The sequence below is a fragment of the Drosophila serrata genome, unplaced genomic scaffold (assembly GCF_035046125.1).
Source record: "Drosophila serrata isolate PLE 108 unplaced genomic scaffold, ASM3504612v1 contig_120, whole genome shotgun sequence".
Classification (NCBI taxonomy): Eukaryota; Metazoa; Arthropoda; class Insecta; order Diptera; family Drosophilidae; genus Drosophila; species Drosophila serrata.
In genome coordinates this window covers 53801-61424 of record NW_028257018.1, presented here as the reverse complement: position 1 = coordinate 61424, position 7624 = coordinate 53801, and positions in this window count along the sequence as shown.

Here is a 7624-nt window from a genome sequence, read left to right as displayed (position 1 = left end):
GTAGGTGTACAATGATTTTAAAATTCTTCTCTTTGTTTCCTTATATTAATACATATTTACACATTGTGTATGTTTTTCGTTTTTCGTTTTTCTTTGCTCTTGTTTACTTATGCGTTCGTTTATTTTTCTTGTTGCCTGTCCAATGCTTAATATTTTTGATGCTCCAGATACCTTGGCATGGGTCACGGGACACCTGAAATTCTACGTCTTTCAACAAAATCCTGTCATTTCTAAATACGTTCGCAAGACCATACGCCTAATTTTTCGGAATTAACTTTCTAGATACTCCTGCTGTGCTATCGAAAATTTTCACTACTACATACAGTTGCCATAGGAACGATCGAAAAATTAATACAATTAAAAATTATAACTTTTTCAGTTTTCAACAGATTTTCATCAAATTTGAGATATAGCCTGCCGAGCTCTGGGAGTCAAGGCATGCCCATTTATACTCTAAAATAATCTTTTAGAGCTGTAAAAACTTCCTGTGTATTAGTTGCTTTTCTGGTATATAAACGTTCGAGTTTTGTGAAACCATCGATAACTACGAAAAATATGTATGTTCTTTACTTTACCTGGGTCGACTGGACCATAATGATCATTATGAATTAGTTTGAACAGTTTGCTCCCCTCTCTGGATGCAGTGCAGAAAACATCCCTTGCCTGTTTTCGGCGGAAATGATAACATTTTGTCTCTACCTATGCGCTCGATTTCAAAAGAACATAAAATAATAATCTACCATCGTTACATTTTCTATAGATTATTCCGTTTCTCATCTCAAAGAAATTTCTTTCGTTTTCCTCTAACTGTTTTTAATACTTTGAACTTTATGATCCATGGCTTGACAAATTACTAAATTATCTTCAATCGTGTTAGGTTCGACTATTAAGATATTCGTGCATCTTTAAGAGCGTCGACATTCTGCATCCTTTTGCCTTCTCTATGTACGAATTCATAGTCGTAATTTTGGAGCTCTAATGACCACCTGCTTATTCGCGGACTAAGCTCAATCTTATTAAGCGTTAATGTGAGGGAATTGCAGTAACAATTTTAAAACGTTTCCCACACAAATATATTCTAAATATGCGCAATGCGTAAATAATAACCGTAGTTTCCAGCTCGATGCTGACATATTTAGCCTCTGAAACGACTTACAGTCATTTAAATTTGAGAAATAGCCATTTTTTATTGTTCTACAATTTTCTGTAAAATTTTATGAAAATCGGACTAGTATATCATGTATGTAGCTGCCATAGAAATGAACAAAAAATTAAAAATTATAACTTTTTCAATTTTTCACAGATTTTCATAAAATTTGACATACAGCCCTTTTTATTATTCAGAATTTTGATTTTACAACCTTTAATAGGAAATTTAATGTTTCTAATGGTTTTCATTACCTTACTACACTTTTGTCATAAATAAATAAATTTAATCTTCTTTGGGTAAATAAAATATAGTTTTTTACACAAAATGTGAATTTTTATTTATGTCAAAATACCTTTTCGATTGTATTATGTTTAAGCACTAAGTAAGAAATACATAGAGGAGTCAAACAGTACCAAAAAGTACTATCACAAAAACGGCTGAGCCTGGAACCCCAGAGCACCCGAACGATATGTCTAGAACCCCAGAGCAGTGCTGCCAACTTTTGACCAACAAAAAAATCTGTTTTTGACGGGAGAAGTGAAAAAAAGCTTAAAAAATTGATTAAAAAAAATCCAACAAAAGCTGAAACAAATGTATAAAAAATAGAAAAAATGCCAAAAAATATAACAATTTAATAAGTTCATTTTTGTTCAAAAGATTTACATAATTTGATCAATTTCTTCATGGTCTTCCTTATTTTCGTAAGACCTAATAGTTCCTATCATCTGCAGATATTTGATTGGCACTTCAAAGTCGACGCAGCATTTCCCGACCCTTTGCAATCCGTTTCTGTATATTAAAATAAAAATGAATATAAATAGAAATGAATATCTTTTGCTTGCACTAGTATGCTTCTTTGTTGCAGCGTGAGCTCCCAGATCACTGAGTTTAACTGTAATAGTAGTCTTGCAATAGTTGCAATAAACCCTTTGCAGGTCTGTGTCATCCCTACGAATCCATGCCTTAAATTCATCACTTTTAAGCCAGACATCGCGGCATTTTTGTTTAGACTCCTTCGGCATTTTAGAACTTGCTAACAATTTACGCGCACTTTTTATATAGAGATGGAAACACTAAGCGAGTTATGACATTAGCGTATATCGATTAAAACAATCGATACGTCGCTACATTATCTGGTTTGTTCGTAAAGCTAAATTTTTAGCTGCCACTTTTTCATATTTTGTACTTAAGTTTTAACAACACAAAAAAAAAATCGGGAAAAAGCCAATTCAATTTCCAAAAAAGCCAGAATTCCCGCTTTTCACAATTCCCGCAATTCACAAATTTTTCCCGCAGTTAGCCTTTAAAAAAAGCCAGTTTTGACGGGAAAAAAATCCAAATTGGCAGCACTGCCCCAGAGTGCCTTCGGCTTTTTCGAGTTCGAAGCAGTCGTTCGAAACCGAGCACAACAAGAATTCACTTTTCAGTGGCAGATCGGCTGTGTAAGGATGAGCAGGGGTGCGTTTCTTTGCGCTGTGCTCTCGTTTCTTTGCATATGTGTATATGTGTACAAGCGCTCACACGTTTGTATGCGTGTGCAAATTTCTGTCTTTTTTATAGGTTTCGGACGGCCACAGCCAGTGGGCCGAAGCGGCGGCTTACTTGCTTATGACGTCACAGCAATACTTAGCGGCTAGCGCTTGCATTGGGGGACAAATTATTTAAGTTATCTAACTATAATTACCACTTATTTTAATTTAATTTTTTTTTGTCTGACAATATATTTCCCAAAAGCCATTTTTGACCGACCAGAAATTATTATTGCATTCCATATTGTATTAAAACATTTTTATTTGTTTCAGTACATTTGCATATTTATAAAATTATAATTAGAAACTAATTGTATAATTAATTAATTAATTGTAAACTAGAAAATAATAGATTTATGGTAAATGTATGACATTATTTTTCAACTATGAACAGAACGTACTCACATACACTCAACCGCATATCTCTGCATACACCCCAAAAAATTTTCAAATTCAAATTTTAAACACACACTGTTCAGTTAATTATTAACATTTTAGACAAATTTTTATTCTAACATATTCTATATATGTTAGAAAAAAATTTGTCTAAAATGTTAATTAACATATTCTATATATGGGAAATTCTCCAGAAACGTGCACCGCGGCCAAAAACTTAAAATTGCTTAATAACGAGTATTTTTAACATGATTACATAAAAAATTGGTCAGGATGATCAAGGCTAAGACAAATTTTCATTTTCTAAAATAAGTTTCAAAAAAATCGATGTCAAACACGCGCAAACGCAAATAATGTTGTTTTTATCAAAAAAAAGGCATAAAAAATGGCATGTTTTGTTTTGATGCCCATCTCTTAAACCGAACCATTTTGCTTTAACTTTTGGTTTCTAATATGACATAAAAAACCCAAAGATTCAAAATTAAGTGCAAAAGGACATATCCGATCACCAATATTCGTACAGTTTCAGTTTGAATTATCGCTTTCCAAACTGTCGCATGCGACATGTCGCGTGCGACCGGGACTAAAATTTAATTTAAAAAATAACTACTTAATATTTTAAAATCAAACAAAATACGTTAGTAAGATAATTCATTGCGTAATTCATTAAAATTTATTGTACTACATTTTTTCATCACGTTTCGCTGAAATCAGAGCTTAAACTGTTTTTTTTCAAATGCAACTTCTATTTTTGTCGCGTGCGAACGCAGTACATTTTAGTGAATATCTTTAAAACAAACAAGGGTTCAAAATCGACCTTAGCACCAATTATAGTGCTAACCAATTCAATTTTTATAAAATTAAAATATAGTCTTGGCACATGTGTTTTTTTAGTTTGAATGCGTACGAATGTCGCATTCGACACCAGAGAATTGCCCATGTGTTAGAAAAAAATTTGTCTAAAATGTTAATAATTAACATATTCTATATATGTTAGAAAAAAATTTGTCTAAAATGTTAATAATTAAAATATTCTATATATGTTAGAAATAAATTTGTCTAAAATGTTAATAATTAACATATTCTATATATGTTAGAAAAAAATTGGTCTAAAATGTTAATAATTAACATATTCTATATATGTTAGAAAAAAATTTGTCTAAAATGTTAATAATTAACTGAACAGTGTGTGTTTAAAATTTGAATTTGAAAATTTTTTGGGGTGTATGCAGAGATATGCGGTTGAGTGTATGTGAGTACGTTCTGTTCATAGTTGAAAAATAATGTCATACATTTACCATAAATCTATTATTTTCTAGTTTACAATTAATTAATTAATTATACAATTAGTTTCTAATTATAATTTTAAAAATATGCAAATGTACTGAAACAAATAAAAATGTTTTAATACAATATGGAATGCAATAATAATTTCTGGTCGGTCAAAAATGGCTTTTGGGAAATATATTGTCAGACAAAAAAAAAATTAAATTAAAATAAGTGGTAATTATAGTTAGATAACTTAAATAATTTGTCCCCCAATGCAAGCGCTAGCCGCTAAGTATTGCTGTGACGTCATAAGCAAGTAAGCCGCCGCTTCGGCCCACTGGCTGTGGCCGTCCGAAACCTATAAAAAAGACTCTGCGAACAGAAATTTGCACACGCATACAAACGTGTGAGCGCTTGTACACATATACACATATGCAAAGAAACGAGAGCACAGCGCAAAGAAACGCACCCCTGCTCATCCTTACACAGCCGATCTGAATTCTTGTTGTGCTCAGTTTCGAACGACTGCTTCGAACTCGAAAAAGCCGAAGGCACTCTGTGGTTCTGGACATATCGTTCGGGTGCTCTGGGGTTCCAGGCTCAGCCGTTTTTGTGATAGTACTTTTTGGTACTGTTTGACTCCTCTATGTATTTCTTGCTTAGTGGTTTAAGGTAATTGCACTACATAACGACTCGACTTTATAGCATATTTTTAGGCAATAATGACAGCACGGAGCCTACAAGACAAGTCAAAAACATAATAGTATTATATTTACAGTTTTACATGTACAGCTTTGCATTTTTCCTCCACATCTGACGGTCGTTTGCATGGCACCTATATGATATAGTCGTCCAATTTTCATTAAATTTTATAATTACAGAATAGTTATTTATAACTATAGAATAATATAAAATAGCTATATCGCATATTTGATAAAAATCTGTTGAAAACTGAAAAAGTTATAATATTTAATTATATTAATTTCTCGATCGATCTTATGGGAGCTATATGATATAGTACTTCGATTTTCAAAAAATTGTACACACAATTGTAAAATAATATAAAAGGCCTATTTCTCAAATTTCATGAAAATCTGTTAAGTGAAAAAGTTATAATTTTTAATTTTATTAATTTTTCGATCGTTCCTTTGGCAGCTATATATAGTCCGATTTTTATAAAATTTTTAATAAAATTGTAGAATAATATAAAATGGCTATATCTTAAATTTGATGAAAATTGCTGAAAATTGATAAATTGGCTAAATGATAGCTGCACTTGGTATAGTGTAACTTTTTTGTAAATGTTCTTAAATAAATAAAACAGAAACTAGCAATTTACTCAAAAACTGTGAAATAATATACATATAAATAAAAAAGGCACAATCTATTTAAATAATAATGTTGTATAAGTGGTTCTATGTCGCCTCATTAGAGAGAGTATTGTAACTTTGTTTATGTTTCTCGCTTTCAGTGTGAATAGATGTATTTTAGACAGTTGAAGCGATTTTAAGTGGCTTTTACTGGATTTTTAAGACAGTATCGGCTAGCGCTTATTGATCACTATCAAGAGCGAAAATCAAATTTATTTACCCCTAGCTAAGAAATAATAGAATGCCATGCTATGAATGCCACTTAAATTGTCAATTTAAAAATATAAATTTCTTTTATGCATCTGGAAAAACTAAGGCGTGGGAGCTGGCACAGACGCTGCACTGGTGGACATTAGCGCATTCTTGGTAGTAGAAGACCCTTAGGGCGCTGGTGCTCGGCCGTTTCTCTTCGCAGGCACTCCTTATTCCTAACCTACAGATGTGCGTTTGTAACGCTTAGCTTAATCCTCAATTGTAAATTTTAGATGACTCATGGGATCATAGGAGTCTTGGCTTTGAGAAAAAAACTTTAAACTTCTGTCTCCAGTGCTGATCATGGTGCTCGCATTGGTGAGTTAAGTGGAAGACATCAAGAGGAGCAATGATGATGAGTTTCGGTCTGTGAATTCTTTTAATTGCCGACTTATTGACGACAGCCACAGTTTTTCAGCTGGATCATTCACGATCCTCATTTACTGCTCACAAATTCCCGTTTATTTATTTCATTAAAATGTGTTTTCTCTCCAATGTAAACCAAAATAAACAAGAAAGGATGCTAACTTCGGCACGCCAAAGTTTATATACCCTTGCATACCTTGATAGAACCCTTGATAGAACTTCGATGACTAAGAATATATAATTAATATATATAAATTAAATATGTATATTTATGTTAAAAACAATAAAGTAATATGTGCTTTCATTTCATTCACTTATACATATTACATTTGCAGTTTTACATTCACAGATTTGCATTTTTCCTCCACATCTAACGATCGTTTGTATGGCACCTATGTGATATAGTCGTCCGATTTTCATAAAATTTGACACAAAATTTAAGACTGATATAAAATAGCTATATCTCAAATTTAATGAAAATCTGTTGAAAACTGAAAAAGTTATAATTTTTAATTGTATTAATTTCTGGATCGTTCCAATGAGAGCTATATGATATAGTTTATAAAAGTTTACACAAAATTGTAGAGTATAATAATATGTCTATATCTCAAATTTGATAAAATTCTATTGAAAACTGAAAATGTTATAATTTTTTTTGTAAAAATTATGTGATCATTCCTATGGCAGCTATATGATATAGTCGTCCGATCCGGCCCCTTCCGACATATATACGAGTGAGAGTATATAGAAGACTAACTGCAAAGTTTCATTTAGATAGCTTCAAAACTGAGAGACTAGTTTGCGTAAAAACGGACAGACGGACAATGCTAGATCGACTCGGCTGTTGATCCTGATCAAGAATATATGTATAAACTTTTTTGATCAAAGGTGCCTCCTTCACTGCTTTGCAAACTTCGGACTGAAATTAAAATACCCTGCAAGGGTATAATAAATAAGAAACTTTTTTCAAAGTAAGTTTCTCATATTTCTAAATTTCAAATTGTTATCAATTCAAACGAAGATTGATGCACCCTTCCTTATATATATTTTTAGTAGAGAATTATCCTGTCTTCCCTCAAAGTCCATCCATGTAAACAGTTTTCGCAGATTTCAAACTCCGATTTCTACAGAGCTACATCTACAATGCAAACAAAGTTTGTTAAAAAAGTTAACAACTATTTGGGGCTGTTAAACGACAGAAAACATGCTGATTGCGGCAGAATATGTTGGCACTATATGAAAATAAATTTAATGACTAGGAATTGGAAATTTGAGATTGAATGTCCCGAATA